This window comes from Octopus sinensis, linkage group LG2 (assembly GCF_006345805.1).
Source record: "Octopus sinensis linkage group LG2, ASM634580v1, whole genome shotgun sequence".
Lineage (NCBI taxonomy): Eukaryota > Metazoa > Mollusca > Cephalopoda > Octopoda > Octopodidae > Octopus > Octopus sinensis.
Window position 1 is genome coordinate 179,080,540 of NC_042998.1, and position 17,823 is coordinate 179,098,362.

Sequence of the window (17,823 nt, forward strand, 5' to 3'; positions counted from 1 at the left end):
GTATATGTGCGTGTGTGTGTGTCTATGTGGAATGTGAATCGATTAGCCTGTCGATATCTCTTTTTCAAAATATATGCATGCAAACTCACCAACAGGCACGTATGTATACATACATAAGCAAGAACAACGAAAGATCATATCTGATACACTCAACACCACGTAGAAGATCCCCAGATGTCCACCACATAGAAATAGTTTAAAAAATGTGCGCCTTTTGGCTTCAAAAAGCCCCTTACTCAATAAATCTGGGAACTTATAGGAGATCTTAACAAAGAATTGCTGCTTCTTGCTCCAATACTTGAAGATTGTATCATCAGCTGATTCAACAGATTAACGCTTAACTATTCAGCACGAGCAGACTTACTCTCCTTTCCCTTTCCCTTTCAGATCACTGACATATTTCTTATCTCTAAAGTTTCTATCAGTTACACCGTGAATCTCTGCTAATGACTCACCATACCGTACAATAGTATTCTCTTATATACTTCTAAGTAGAGCACAAGACTCTTGCTCAGCGTGCTGTGTAATGACACTGAACTCGAAACCACGCTTTCTCGAAGCGAAATTCTTCACAACACAGCCATGCCTATCGGTATATATGTATATGTACCTGCCTGTGTGTGCGTGTTTGTATATACATAAATACACACACACATATATATATATGTATATATACTTTGATACTTTGATAGGTTTCGGCCATTATTGGCCCAGGCCATGTCTAACTTAATAGCACCACCTGGTGAAGTCTTTCAAGTCAGAATTTGGGCACTATGGCCCACTCAAGTAGAGAGTTATTGTTTACAGAGACATATCCGGGTGTAGGGGGTTTATCCGGGATTTCTTGAAGGAATCTGTCCAAAGACTTCTTGAACCCTATAGGGTCAGTATATATATATATATGTATATAAATATATGTATACATATATATATATGCATATATATATATATATATATATATATATATATATATATATATATATATATATATACATCATACATATATATATTTATATATATGTATATATGTATATACAAACACGCACACACAGGCATGTACATATACACACACACACACACACATATATATTATATATATATATATATATGTATATATGTATATGTATACTTGTATATTTAGGTGAGTATGTGTAGTGTATGAGCATATGTATGTGTCTGTATTTATGTATGCACATAAGTTATCTTCTATTTTTTATTATTCGAAATCTTGTAAGGAAGGAATTGGTTTCTATCAAAGATAAATGCTCCGTCGTTAGACTGTCGATAACAAAAACAATGTCAAATTTTAAGCTTATATATGCTTACTGTTCCGCTTATTTGTAAGGTTTGTGTTAGTTGGTCCATTCGTTCTTCTAGAAATCCTATCTTTTCCAAATTGTCATTTAGGCAATTACTTACAAAATCAAATTGCATCAATTATTATTGGTATAAATGTGAATTTATAATCTGGGTAAATAAGCTGAAAGTCTTGAAGCAGTTGTCTATAGTTATCCTCTTTCTCATGGGGTTTCAAGACACATTTTTATCAGCAAGGCGGATGACCTCTATGATGGTACAAGCTTTTTCTTTAAGCTATTATGTTTGTACTCAGTAGAAGTACTGATGGGAATGTTTCAGCAATATTCTTTGTGTTGTTTTTTATGCAACTATTCAATAACAGGTGAATTGGTGTGAAGAGTCACCGTAGAGACACCCATTTGTTTTTGAATTCGTTGTAATTGGGGAGATGGAAAGCTCATTGTTTCCCTGATATTATATTAGTGTGGTTAATCATCCCAAATAGTGGCATAGATTGTTGCTGTTACTGGTACTTAACTGGCACTTAATTTATCCACCCCGAAAGGATGAAAGTCAAAGTCGACCTCGGCGGAATTTGAACTCAGAACGTAATGGCAGACGAAATACCTATTTCTTTACTACCCACAAGGGGCTAAACACAGAGGGGACGAACAAGGACAGACAAACGGATTAAGTCGGCTATATCGACCCCAGTGCGTAACTGGTACTTAATTCATCGACCCCAGTGCGTAACTGGTACTTAATTCATCGACCCCAGTGTGTAACTGGTACTTAATTCATCGACCCCGAAAGGATGAAAGGCAAAGTCGGTGGAATTTGAACTCAGAACGTAGCGGCAGACGAAATACCGCTAAGCATTTCGCCCGGCGCGCTAACGTTTCTGTCAGCTTGCCGCCTTAAATGAAGGTTTAATAATGGCGGCAGCGTTTGTTTACATTATTTTTGATCTCTCTTTTGGCGCATTTTGGCCGATGCTTAGTCCTCTTAGTGTTAGTATCGTGTGAGTCGGGCTAACTATTGCTGTGAAAAACATTTTTTTTTTTGCAGAGAAAGATGTTTGTTGCCGAAGTTGCTTATCCCAATATCTTTTTTAACCACTTCATACAAGCCATAAAAGGGTCATCTTGGACTTTTTCATAGTATCGAAGTAGATCTTAGAGTTAAATTAAAGACCAAGTGTAGCGAGCGAGAAGAATTCTTATACGATCTTGACTAACAAGTGTCGTAATACTACTTGCATTGGAACCGGTGCTAATGGTGTTGTTATCTACATCAACCTTGATCTCAAAAGTGAAGTTCTGCTTGCTGTAAGACATAGTTTGTAATCCGGTTTGAATAACACCAAGTTCGTAAGTAAACTGTGTTTCTCTTATTTATAATAGAAAATATAAACCAGCCACTGTTTTAAGCTGTCGGAGTCGGCATGATTGTAGAAAGCGTTCACGAAGACATATTTAAACGATCCTCTACGCCTGCACGTCTGATGTTGACTGCGCCGTGTATGTATGTATGTATGTATGTATGTATGTATGTATGTATGTATGTATGTATGTATGTATGTATGTATGTATGCATGTATGCATGTATGTATGTACGTATGTATGTATGTGTGTATGTATGTATGTATGTATGTATGTATGTATGTATGTATGCATGTATGTATGTATGCATGTATGTATGTATGTATGTATGTATGTATGCATGTATGCATGTATGCATGTATGCATGCATGCATGTATGTATGTATGCATGTATGTATGTATGTATGTATGTATGCATGCATGTATGTATGTACGTATGTATGTATGTATGTATGCATGCATGTATGCATGTATGCATGCATGCATGTATGCATGTATGTATGTATGTATGTATGCATGTATGTATGTATGCATGTATGTATGTATGTATGTATGTTTGTGTATGTATGTATGTTTGTGTGTATGTATGTATGCATGTATGTATGCATGTATGTATGTATGCATGTATGTTTGTGTGTATGTATGTTTGTATGTTTGTATGTATGTATGCATGTATGTATGCATGTATGTATGTATGTATTTATGTATGTATATATGCATGCATGCATGTATGTATGTATGTAAGTAAGTATGTATGTATGTATGTATGTATGTATGAAAGTCGAGGCAATTCAGAGACAATTGCAAGAACAAAAGTAATAAAACATTGGAAAAGTAAAAAAAATTAAATGTTAATGAATGGTTCATTAACTTCTGATTACAGAGATCACATCAAAATAGTTTATTTTCTAAAAAAAAATTAAATGTAAATAAATTGTACATTAAATTCTAATCACTGAGATCACCTCAAAATACTCAGTTAATTTTCTCCTACGCTGCCGAGAAAGCTACAACATTTGCACAATGAAGGAAATAATTCTTCAGCATTGCCCAAATTATATTAACATCAAGATTAAAAATCGCCTAAGGCACATACCCACACTGCGTGACATATATTTTACCTCAGCCAGTCCTGCTTTATTTATCACCAGCAGTAACGCCCGGCGTTGCTTGGGTTTGTTTCGACCCTTTAGAATTGAAATTTTTGAAAAGTAAAAATTTTGCATTATGTAGCTTGTTATTCTCTTTAAGTGAACATTTTTTCTGGTTGAAATACACCGAAAAATGGCGACACAGCAGTCAAAAAATCGTAAAAAATAGGGATTTTCACAGAAAAAAAATCACCTTTTTGATGTAAATAATTTTTGGTCTTAACATGGTCCGATTTGAATTTTATCTTCTACAGAATGAAGAGCAAGCTTTCTTCTATCATACTCTCAATTTTGGTCAACTTGAACCGCAGGGTCTCGGAGGAGATAGTGTTAGTTGAAGGCTACCAAACCTGCCATACACAGACAACTTCAGCTTTAATATATAGAAAGATTGGCTCAGAACAAATTATAAGAGAAAAAAAAATCCTTCATAGCCTTTAAACGAAACCTAGGCATATCAGAGAAACCACAGACAGCTGGGTGCGTTTTCGCCAACAACAACTGCCTGCTTGAGTGGACTATGGTGGCAGAAAACTTGCTGTTAATTTTGGCAGTCCGGGCAGTTTTCAAAAATATTGTTCTCTCCAGCTTTGCTGACCAGCATTTATACTACCAGAGAATATCAGTTTTTTTTTACTACAGTTTATTTACTACAGCAAACGGAGGACAAATACAATCACTTCAACCTCAGTGGCTATTTTGTTTTTCCGAGGATTTGTTCTTCGTTCTCAGCTTTGGTGTTTTTCTCATATGCTTCTATCATACCTATCATAAAACTATCTCTGTTTCCTAGTACACTTCGCTGATCACTGCTCTGCTTTCCTTTGTAAACTCATTGCACCATTACTGGAAGAACTGTGTACTACCTTACAAAACTTCACCAATCTTTTCTATTTCAGCGTTTTATTTTCAGATACGTCCCTATATTTCGTTCACAAAGCTCTTTCGACTCATTTATCAGAAGTTTTTTCTTCTAAATTAGACCATGGCATAAGGTCGGTGAGAACTGAAACATCCCTAAGTCCACCTACATATTTTAACTGTATTTAAGGGTTATATATATATATATATATATATATATATATATATATATATATATATAAATAAAAGTAAATAAATGGTACAACGAAGCACCGATATTTACCATTTATTTACTTTTATGTATAATTTTACCCTCACGGGCTATCCTTTACTGGAAAGCAATACTCTCGTATTGCATTACTATTTTCATTATATATATATATATATATATATATATATATATATATATATATATATATAATAATAACAATTTAATAAATAAAGCATATGCATACATACATACATATATGTACATACCCACATCTATATGTATATATACATGCATATATGAGTACAGGACACCACAAATAAACGTAGAACACAACGAGAAACGAAAACATAAAATCAAACAAGGAAACGGACTTTTTTTTAACAACGAAAAAACAGAGTACAAGACAAACAATACAAGGAACATTCCCCATCTTCAGCTGCCCCTGTTTCGACTCAATGCGTGTTTCGAAGGTGAGGGCAGAACACGGCTACGTCGAAGCAGTCCTTCCCGCAAAATGAATTAAATAAATTTTTTTTTTTGCGGATGAGTAAAAAAAGTGACAAGAACAGGACGTAAAAGCAATACCAATGAAGAAAAAAACAGTACAAATATATATATATTGGCTTGTTATCTTTTCATTTTTTTTTTACTTACGCACCTTCCTTTTTATTTCCCGCACTCTTTGTAGAAAACAAGGAGCAATCTGATGTTGAGACTATTTGAATTAAGAAGAAAAGGAAAAAGAGACGCATTTTCCCTCATGCCTCACCAATTCTCTCAATTTGTTGTTAGCACACTTTTAACCATAATAATGGATAATTAAAAATTAAAAAAAGCATTAATAAATAGGCGCAGGCGTGGCTGTGTGGTAACAAGCTTGCTTCCCAACCAAAGTGGATTTGGCAGATAGAAACTGAAAGAAGCCCGTCGTATATATATATATATATATAAATATATATAAGTCCCACACAGACACATACATACATGAATATATATATATATCACATAGACACATACATACATGCATATATATAAGAATGTATGTATGTATGTATGTATGTATGTATGTATGTATGTATGTATGTATGTATGTATGTATGTGTGTGTGAATGTATGTATATGTGTGTATATCTTTGTGTCTGTGTTTGTTCCCTGCCACAGCTTGACAACCGGTGTCGATGCGTTTACGTTCCCCTAGCTTAGCTGTTCGACAAAAGAGACTGATAGAATAAGTACTAAGTCTAAAAAAAAGTCTTGGGATCGATTTGTTTGAACAAAACCCTTCAAGGCGGTGCCCCAGCATAGCCATACTCAAATGACTGAAACAAGTAAAAATAAAAAAGAAGATAGATAATAATTAAAGTTACCTTTCCGAAACCGAAATATTCAAAGGGATGAACGTGTCACGTCTGTAACTTTCTCCAATTCGTTTGAAGAGTGATTTTCCTCCGTAGATACGCTTGTCCTGTAAAAGACGTTTTCAAAACAATATTAATAATCCTTTCTACAAAAGGCACAAGGTTTGAAATTTTTATGGAGGGGACTAGTGTTTAACTGGTACTTACTTTATTAACCCCAAAAGGATAAAAGACAAAGTCGACCTCGGTGGAATTTGAACACAAAACGCAAAGACGAACGAAATGCCGCTAAGCTTTTCGCCCTTGCGTGCTAACGGTTCGACCACCTCGCCACCTTTACAACGACGACAATAATAATAAAATACCTTTCTAATTTTGGCACAAGGTCAACAGTTGTTACAGGAAGGGACAAGTCGATTACATCGACCCCAATACTTGACAAATATTTTATTTTATCGACCCCTATACATGAAAGGATGAAAGGCAAAGCTTGACCCGCGGGGAGTTTGGCAAATTCGTTAGCGGCATTTCTTCTGGCTCTTTATACTTTGAGCTCGAATTTCGCCGCGGTCGACTGTGCTTTTCATCCTTTCGGGGTCGATAAAATAAACACAAGTTGAGCACTGAAGTCGATGTAATAGATCAACCGCCTCCCACCCAAACTGCAAGCTTTGTGCCAAAATTTGAAACCATATTATTATGACGATCACCATTTTCATGATACAAAAGCTATTACATTCTGATTAAATTAGCAAGGATGTTATTCTGAGGTTTGGTGGCAACAGGTTTCTTAAAATTTCAAGAATCTTTTTTAGGATTCTCGCAGAATACAGAGCGGCTATTTTCTGCAGGTCGACAATGCGTATCTCGGTTCCAACATCCTTCAACCTCTTAGGTGGCAGTTTGAGTGTTGTACCAAGTGCATCATATGTCTTCATCACTCGGCTAGATCCTGATATTTCTCAATTGTTTTCAAGTCCCAACTACTACTACTACTACTACTACTACTACTACTACTACTACTACTACTACCACCACCACCACCACCACCACCACCACCACTACTACTACTAATACTACTACCTCCACCACCACCACCGCCGCCACTACTACTACTACTACTACTACTACTACCACCACCGCCACTACTACTACCACCACCGCCGCCACTACTACTACTACTACTACTACTACTACTACTACTACTACCACCACCGCCACTACTACTACCACCACCGCCGCCACTACTACTACTACTACTACCACCACCACTACCACCACTACTACTACTACTACTACTACTACTACTACTACTACTACTACTACCACCACCACTACAACCACTACTACTGCTACTACTACCACCACCACCACCACCGCCTCCACTACTACTACTACTACTACTACTACTACTACTTGCGCCACGAGGACCTAAACACAGTACTAAGTGTACCGTACAAACAAAAGTGTTACAAAACGTGTAAACATACATACATGAGATGGGGGGTAAAAATGAAATGCAATAAATACACAGATTAAAAATATAGAACACAAACATTAAGCACCCAACCTCAATGGTGGATGAAAAGCCGCCACATAGATATTATCACAGCATCCTAAAACTCCGGTCACCTTCGACTTCAGCCAAGGTCCTATGAAATTACCTTCAAGCATCTTTAGTTTTTATCGAACCGCGAAGTTTACATACTCTGGGTAATGCGGCTTTATTTGTTCGTGCGGTTTTGAAAAACCTTTTTATTCTCTGGATCAGTGGTTCTCAGCCGGGGTCCATTAGGCCCCTGAGGGTCCATACAAGATTTTTGAGGGTCGACGCAACAAAATAGTAAATTGGGGATTCACAATAGTATTTTAAGAGTCAATGAAAAAATGTTGCTTTAGATGTATGCGTTGATATGTATTACAAGAAACAGTTAGGTTTCTTTCTCTAACATTTTTACATAGTTCAGCTTAGACAAGTTAATTTGTGAAAATCAAAATAGGAATTTTGAAGGAAGTATAAGTATCTAAAAAACTAGCTTATAGACATCGAATGGCTATGGGGGTCCACCCGAGTAAAATAGTAATCAGAAGGATCCAGAGATTAAAAAAATGGTTGAGAACCCCTGCTCTAGGAGTTCATGAAATTCATCCCCAATTAGGGCACTATTTTTGCTGTTCTACTTTATTTTAGTTTAGATTCCCAGCCGTATATAGGTTAAGGCCATTATACCGGATTACCTGGATGCTTGTAACTAGAAAAAAGCCTGCATCTTCTGGAGAAATTTCCAGCATCTTATTTTAGGCTCTTCCTTTATTTTTTCCAGTTTTCACCAATTTCAATTTTGTGCTTTTCAAACTATAGCTCGAAGTGTCTAGATCTGAAGCTGCATATATATGTTAGTTATTGTATTTCTTCTTTCTTTAAAAAGACTGTTTTTATATATGCAAAAAGATTTTATATCCAAAATTGAAACTACTACAACCAATGCGGTTAGCACCTCTTTCCCTTAACACAATGGCGACTATTTCGCAATACAAACAACGATGTAAATGGTTATTTACCAAAAACATTTATTTACACAGTAAAAAATGTCTAAGGACGAACCTTTGTTCTACCCCAGGTAAAAGGGTAGACCCGCAGATAATCCGAAAACCGTTTGTTAGTAAAACTGGTACGGAAAGATTTCCTCATTAGGTAAGTTTGGTAAAAGTTACTTTTTCGCGGGAGGAGTTCTGGCAGTGATGTCCATTTGCTTCAACATTCAATAATAATAATATTAATGATAATAATAATAATAATAAAAATAATAATAATAATAATAATAATAATAATAATAATAATATCACAACATCAACATTAACAAAAAGAAGAAGAACAACAATTCTTTCAAATTTGGTACAAGGTCAGCGATTCTATGGGGTGGGGAGGAGGTAAATCTATTCCATCGACTAGTATTTAACTAGTACTAATAATAATTGTTTCTAATTCAGACAAAAGTCCAGCAGTTTTGGAGGGAGATGGAAGGTCGGTGCCATTGACACCAGTACTTGATTAGTACTTTATTGACCCCGGAGAGGCGAACGGTTAAGTTGACTTCGGCTGGATTTGAACCCAAGACGTAAAGAGCCAGAAGAAATACTACAAACTATTTTGTCTAACTCTTCCAATTTTAATTCCTTAATTTATATGCAAGAAAGGGTCCATCCATCCATGCATCCATCAGTGTTAACTACATCCCAAAGATGGATCTTTGTTGGAAACCGGTTCCCTCCTCAACGTAAGATTTATAATAATTAAAAAAATAGAAGAGATACATACACACAAACATACATTCATACATACATGCATGTATGCATGTGTGCATACATACAAACATACATGCATACATACATACATACATACATACATACATACATACATACATACCTACATACATACATACACACACACACACACATACATACATACATACATACAAGTTACAAAGAAAAACGGGTTGATCATAATACTGAAAGACACATCGTCATTGAAACGAAGACCTTTTCAACTTCTAACCCTATGTTATATATCAAAGGCCTTTTGCAAGTCTACAAAAGCAATAGTCGAAAGCTGTCTGAATTCAACGTGCTTTTGTATAATATGCTAGAGTAAAAGTATTTAGTCATTAGAATCTCACGTTCAACAGGCGCCCGCTTGTTAATCCGTTAATGTATTACATTCCAAGGTAATTTGTTTCCTATTTAGGATAAGCAACACTGCACACATTCCTCCACTTGAGATGCTTTCTCAGATAATCCTATTTTGTATCCGAACCACTGACCTTCCTATTTTCCATAAAACGTCTTGTTCACGTTTGCATAAATTGCTTTTTACATTTTATTATTATGCTTAAATACAGATAATCTTTTCGGTCTCTGCTTTATCTCATTTATTATTTCATAAGTTTTTCTGATTTCTCTACTGAGTCCTGCATTAAACAATTAGCTTTCACTTTTAAGAATCTCTGTTTATCTCCTCTTGAACACCTGTTCACTTCTCTGTTGAAACTCCAAATATTTAGGTATTCTACTTTAGGGTCCTTCTTATTCACTCTCCAACTTTCAACAATTCGTTTTTGTTCCTTTCATACCTCAGTAGCTTTTTATCTGGAATCTATTTTCTTCTTTATATGGTTTTTTTTTCAGTTCTGCATACCTTCGCTTACATTCTTGTAAACTTTTACATTCCATTGATGTATATCTCTTCACCAATAGCTTCAAGCACTACAAATCGATTTTGGTAGTCAGTTAGAAATTCATCTTTTATTCTCTATTTCTTCAACTTTTCTGTATAAAGCCTAATAATTCTTTTCTACTTTTCGTTAGCCTTTAGCTGCAACTGAACTGCCCCTATTACAGTTTGATGGTCAGCTCCGATATCTGCACTCTGATATCTTCTCACATCTAGCAAGGATGTTGTTGGTTGTCGAATGATCAAAATATGATTTATTTGATTACCACTTTTTTATCTGGAGACGCTGAAGTATACTATAAATATTCTTAAAGAGAATATCTCCTATAATGAAATTGCTGGGTATACAGCGGCTGGTCAATCATACACTGTTTTCATTAGCATTATCCAACCCATGTATGTCCATCGTCTATTCTCATAACTTAATTGTTATTGCCAACTTTTGCATTCACTTCATGCTTCCGAATCAATTTTGTCTTTCACCCTTTCGGTGGTCGGTAAAAAAAGTATCAATCCAGGGTAGTGAATTCTCGGAACTGTAAATAAATCGAAGCAGATGTCTTGCCCTATTAGTCCGGCATTTTGCGTTCTGAGTTCAAATACCGCCATAGTGGCAGACTTCATCCATCGCCCGGTTTAACACCACTACCTAACACCCTGGGTACCTTTAGTGGACCCCAGGTTGTTGCAAACTTTTGGACCAGGTGTCCGGTTTCAGGACCTTCCCCTCTCTCCTTTCCTGCAGTCAGGAAGGCTATGTGAAGGGTCATAGACACTACCTCTTCACAAATTTCCTTCGTCTACTATTCATTCAGTCTTGCAACAGTTGTACGAAAGAATTTTCCTTTTCATCGTTTGCCTTACGTATAGGCATGAAGGCGGTGAGCAGACAGAATCCTTAGCACGCCGGACGAAATGTCTTGTGGTATTTCTCCGGCTTTACATTCTGAGTTCAAACTTCGTCGTCGTGGTCGACTTTGTTCTTTCATCTTTTCTGGGTCGATAATATAAGTAACAGTTGAGCACTGGGGTCATTGTAATCCCTAAATTTTTGTGCGTATTATACAAGGATTATTTACAATACGAAATAAATAATATTCATTACACATTGCTTGGCTTTAAGTTTCACTAAAAGAGATCAACCTTTAGCTAAAAGGTAATCCAGTAATTGTCTCGAAGTATTTTTATTCTGAATCAAAATCGATTTCATCACGTCTTAAATCAGCCTTTTTGACAGAGATTGGAACTATAATATCTTTCATTGCAAAAAAATTGGATCCATTCCTCCAACTATAGCATCACTCAGAGCTAACAAATTAATTTGGTATTGTTTCATCTTTCTCACTGTCCGTTTCAATTTACCGTCCTATCGCAATGTTTGAATATCCTTGTTCTTTCAATCCGTATTGTAGTACCTGAATTTTAAAACCAAGATATTCTTGGCAGTCATGTTTTCCTGGACTACCGGCTATTAGTTTATTTGCTTGTTTGTGTCTTTGTGTTTGCGTTTGTTCTCCTCCCCCACAGCTTGATAACCGGTGCTGGTTTGTTCACGCCCACCCCCATAACTTAGAGGTTCAGTAAAAGAGACCGATAGAAGTACCAGGCTTAGAAAAATAACACTGTGGTCGATTTGTTCGACTAAACCTTTCAAAGCGGTGCCTCAGTATGGCCGCAGTCCAATGACTGAAGCAAGTAAGAGATAAGAAACACATACACACGAACTCACACACTCACACACTCACACACACACACACACACACACACACACACACTAGCATACACACTCACACAGATATATGTATGCATGTGTGTGTATTAAATGGATTTACGGAGTGTATTGACTTGCCAGAATATCTAGAGGATATTTAGAGAATATCTAAGGCGGCGAGCTGGCAGAATCGTTAGCACGTCGGGCGAAATGCCGAGCGGTATTTCGTCTGCCGTTACGTTCTGAGTTCAATTTCCGCCGAGGGCGACTTTGCCTTTCATCCTTTCGGGGTCGATAAATTAAGTACCAGTTACGCACTGGGGTCGATATAATCAATTTAATCCGTTTGTCTGTCCTTGTTTGTCCCCTCTGTGTGTAGCCCCTTGTGGGCAGTAAAACAATAACAATATTTAGAGGATCACAGATTTTTGTAGCGAACAGCTGAAGAAATAATAACAGTATTGACAACTTTGTGGCTGCAAACTGTTGATGAGTAAGAGTTTGTTTAACGAGCAGCTGTTGTTGTTCAGTCTCAGATTAGAGCTACTCGAGCAGATCTGTCGTCATAAAACCGTCAGCCACGACCTTCCAACATTTATTGTATACCAGGGATTAATAAAAATAAATGCACCCTTTTAAAGCCTAGCCAGACTCATGGGCCCGGTTTCCCGGTTTCTTTGGCGTATGCATTCCTCAGCTGGACGGGACGCCAGTCCATCGCAGCGTTATTCATTTCTGCCAGCTGAGTGGATTGGAGCAACTTCAAATGAAGTGTTTTGCTCAAGAACACAACGCGTTGTCCGGTTCAGGAATCGAAACCACAATCTTACGATCATGATGTTGATACCTTAACCACTAAGCCACGCGCCTCCACATACCAGGGATTACAACATTTGTATTCATAAGTTAAGACGGCAGCGTGTGATTTTGAAGGACACGAGGTTGCTAATTTTTGTAGCCGAATGGTATAATGATCCGTTAGAGGAGTTTTCATAGGTTCGTAATTGCAGTGGGACGTCAGAAATGCTTGATGACGTCCTATTGCGACCTGAGTTCAAGTTTGGTTAAAGTCTTTACCTACCAACTCACCGGAATTGGTAAAATAACTAACCAAAATATTAATATATTGGTTTCCCAATTTTGGCACAAGGCCAGCAATTTTGGGGGAGAAGGGTAAGTCGATCCCAGTGTTCAACTAGAACTTATTTTATCGATTCCGAAAGGATGAAGGGTAAAATCGACCTCGGCGAAATCTGAACTCAGAATGTAAAGACAGACGGTCGAAAAGCGGCTAGACATCCTGTCCGACGTGCTGGTGATTCTGCCAATTCACCACCTTAGTAATGTTAATATATTGAAAGACGAAGGCGGCAAGGTCGCAGAATCGTTAACACTTCGGGAAAAATGCTTGGTGGCACTTCGTTCGTTTTTATGTCCTGAGTTCAAATTCCGCCAAGGTCGTCGTTCTCTTTCATCCTTTGGATGTCAATAAAATGAGTGCCAGTTGAGCACTGGGGATCGATGTAATCGACTTACCCCTCTCCCAAAATTTCTGGCCTTGTGCCAAAATTTGAAACCAATAAATTGAGGTGGATTTAGTAAAGTAATAATCCGTGCCTGTGAAGATTACTTTTGAGTCTAGCAGGTCGAGAGATCGCGTACAGGACCCCATAATCGATAATGTGAATTTGTTTGTATGTCCGTGTGTGTATGCGATGTAACGTCTACATTCTTTGATGCTTGTCACTTAAATTCTCTTTTTAAAATACCTATTTCTTTACTACCCACAAGGGGCTACACACAGAGGGGACAAACAAGGACAGACAAACGGATTAAGTCGATTACATCGACACCAGTGCGTAACTGGTACTTATTTATTGACCCCGAAAGGATGAAAGGCAAAGTCGACCTCGGCGGAATTTGAACTCAGAACGTAACGGCAGACGAAATTCGGCTACGCATTTCGCCCGGCGTGCTAACGTCTCTGCCAGCTCGCCGCCTTTCTCTTTTTTAAATACCAGTTATTACAATGATGTGAAGGCGCAGGGATCAGTGGTTAGAGCGTCGAGCTTACGATCGTGAGGTTGTGAGTTCGATTCCCGGACCGGGCTACGTGTCGTGTTCTTTAGCAAGACACCTTATTTCACGTTGCTCCAGTTAACTCAGCTGTAGAAATGAGTTGCGACATCACTGGTGCCAAACTGTATCGGCCCCTTTGCCTTTCCCTTGGATAACATCAGTGGTGTGGAGAGGGAAGGCTGGTATACACGGGCGACTGCTAGCCTTCCATAAACAACCTTGCCCAGACTTATGCTTCGGAGGATAGCTTTTTAGGTGCAATTCTATGGTCATTCATGAGCAAAGGTGGGGGGGGGGTCTCCTCCTATTACAATGATGACGACAATGACGACGACGACTACGACAGCAACGGCAGCGATGACAACGAAGATGAACGATGACAACGGCAAAGAAAACTACAAATAAAACAAAATATCATAGTGTTCTTAACAAGTTTATAAATTCTTAACTCTTCGAACCGCTGATAAAAAAATGGAAAATCAAGACAAAAAAGCAAGCTTGAATAACTTAATGATATAAGCTAAGTATACTAAAATAAGCCGTCTTACTATGTATTAGAGAGCTAAAATGGTATCCATCAGTCATTTCAGATACTTAAGCCAAACCGAACTCGACATGTGATGAAAGAAAAATTAAATAAATAAAAATAATGTATTGCAAGAGTAGCGTAGAATATATCGATTACGAAAGTTTTGCTGACAAGACAGTAAAGTTCGATCGCATTATTTTTAAAAAATTTTATTTATTCGTTATTTATATTATTCATTTTTACCAACGCTCGTTCTTCACAACAACAATAAAACCTTGTCAATAGCTGAAATGTAGATGTGAGTTGATAACCCGAGTAACAGCAATGTTAAAAACAGCTCAGAGAGCAAAGTCAATAATACAAAGATGGTGGTGGTGGGGAGTTTGAGAGAGAAGGAGAGGGAGAGAGAGAGCGGGAGAGAGGGAGAGATGGAGAGAGAGAAACAAATTATCGATCAGGTTAAATAAGAACACGGTAATAGAATGCACACGTACACACACATACACACACACACATATATACATATATCTTTATATATAAAAGTCAAGTTGTGTGTCTGTCTCCTACGATTTAGATTCCTAACTACTCCCACATTTTGCGGTGCAGTTTAACCAAAACCGGGTATCTTATAGTCGTGATTCATATCGAGCCCTTCTGAGTATTAGCGCGCGTCTACGATGAGTCTATGATTTAAAAAAAAAGTTACCATCATTTTTTTCCCATTTTAATGCATTTTTTCGCTATTATATAAGGGAAGTAACTCTCTAAAAATGTCTACGATGAGTCAACGATTAAAAAAAAATTCACCATAATTTTTTTCCCATTTTTAATGCATTTTTTGGCTAATTTTTGGCTATAACTCTCTAAAAATGCTTATATAGTTATTTCCCTTGCAAACCCGAGCAACGCCGGGCGATACTGCTAATTTTATATATATATATATATGTATGGGAGCCTCGGTTTTGGCTGACTAGGCCAAGACGCATCAGATAAGCCTCACCAAAGTGGTTGCATTTACTTCGGGAAATTGTGCGTTCGGCTCTGCTACATCATTTGTTAGGGCCTCCCTTCATTTCCTTTTCTCCTCAAGGCCAATCCTGGACGTGGAAAGGGAAGACAGTTAACTATCTGTGGGAAAACTAAAAGGATATTTACTGCTACTGTTTTTTGAAATTTTAAAATTAAGTGAAATTTTTCAAATTTTGGTACATTGATGTATTTTCTTTCACTGAATCTGATTTTGTTATTCACTTGTTCCAGAAAGAATTTAGGAAAATGTTACAGAGGTTTAAAGATCGATAATTTTTACCCAATCAGAAAACACGTTTTGGAAACTAATTTTCTGCTTGCTAGCTGTCTATCATAACATTACGAGGATTTTTTATTAAGCAAACTGTATGTTCAGTTTATGTTAACAATACATTTTTTGTAGCGAAAATTCAAAAACGAAAGTTTGGGATACGCTCTAGGTGTTTGTCAAACAAATTACAAATTTCCTATCTCTTGCATCTCATAAACTCTCGGAGAGATACGAGTCAACCATAGAACGGTGGATCCAACAGCGTCGTTTATCCCCTCGTTTTACACACACCCATGTGATTTTTCCCGCTTGTTTGCGAGTGGGTGCCATTTCGCCCGGTGTGCTAACTCAATGCTATGGTTCACTGTTCTATGTTGAAAATTATAACCATCAATTTCAGGATTGTGAGAGTGAGCCCTCCACAAGCCACTGAAAATTGTAGTTCCAGGAAGAACCGACTGACAAACGCATTCCTCTGGTGTGTGTCCCGATTCCGACATGGTAGCGTATAAGAAAAAAAAATAATGTCTGGTCTCGCAACACACTCCTTCGAAAACCCAATGCTCAGGTAGCACTCTTACTTGGTTGTATTTACGTATTGAGAAAACTGTTTCGTCTATCTCTACAATATTCCCAAGGGCAGCTTATCTAAACCGGATTGCAGAGTAGGTTCTCCGCATATATTCCACGAGCATAGCTGTTGATTACAACAGCTACGTAATCAAAAGGCTCACCCCCAGTTCTTCAACGTAAAACCGGCTTCAAGTCAATTCCTTGACTCATGAAGAAAGGAAAAGCAATACAGTCCTAAGAGGAAGGGTGCCACCTCCTAACCATGTATCTTTTCTGACAGACACACACGTGTTGCATCTTTTTTCAGGAGCATCGCCAGTATATTTTCTCGTGAAGCATCTTCTTCTTCATATAGTGTCTTTTTGCATATAATTTTTTTTCCTTTTAGGGGTAAAACCCTTCTCTTGCAGATAAAATCTACATCATCCTTGGTTTTCGATTTCTCCATCATATTCAAAAGGTTAAATGAGTTAGCTGCAGTCATACTTCTTATTTCTTTATTGCCCACAAGGGAGGAAATAGAGAGGACAAACAAGGTCAGACAAACGGATTAAGTCGATTACCCCGTATCTGGTACTTTAATTTATCGACCCCGAAAGGATGAAAGGCAAAGTTGACCTCGGCGGAATTAGAACTCAGAACGTAACAGCAGACGAAATACGGCTACGCGTTTCGCCCGGTGTGCTAACGTTTCTGCCAGCTCACCGCCTCCACCTCACTGTGGTCATACTTCTATTTAGGTTGAAAGGGTCCAGGAAAACTCGCAGTTCAAAATTATGAAAATGAGATAGTGAAAAGACAACAACCGAAAATATCCGTTTCTCAAAAAGCACAACTGAAAATGGCAAAAATGAGGTGGAACAAACGTTCAGTAAATAGGCACTCGTTAAAGAAAATACACGTGGTCGTTGTAGTTTTAATCAGACAATAGCTTGGTTTGTAACTATGGAAACAAGCACCAATGTGCCTGCGGCTTTCGATTGGCTAAAATTATCTAAAATTTGCAAACTTTGAAAGCTATCAACTTTCTATTCATAGATTTATGACAAATATGATTTTTATTTACCTAATTAGCTTCAGTACACCAAATTTAAAACAAATGGAGCAAAATTAAAAAAAAATATATATATTGAAAACT

General features: G+C 37.3%; 1 long non-coding RNA gene across 1 annotated transcript in view; it reads right to left on the reverse strand.

Moving 5' to 3' along the window:
• Positions 1-6,270: 6,270 nt before the first annotated feature.
• Positions 6,271-17,823, reverse strand: part of LOC118762137 — a 24,340-nt gene continuing 12,787 nt past the window's right edge. The window contains exons 2-3 of the long non-coding RNA XR_004997915.1: positions 8,868-9,015; positions 6,271-6,369 (exon numbers count right to left, since the gene is read on the reverse strand). This is a non-coding gene — a long non-coding RNA (uncharacterized LOC118762137). The remainder of the gene's footprint in view (positions 6,370-8,867; positions 9,016-17,823) is intronic.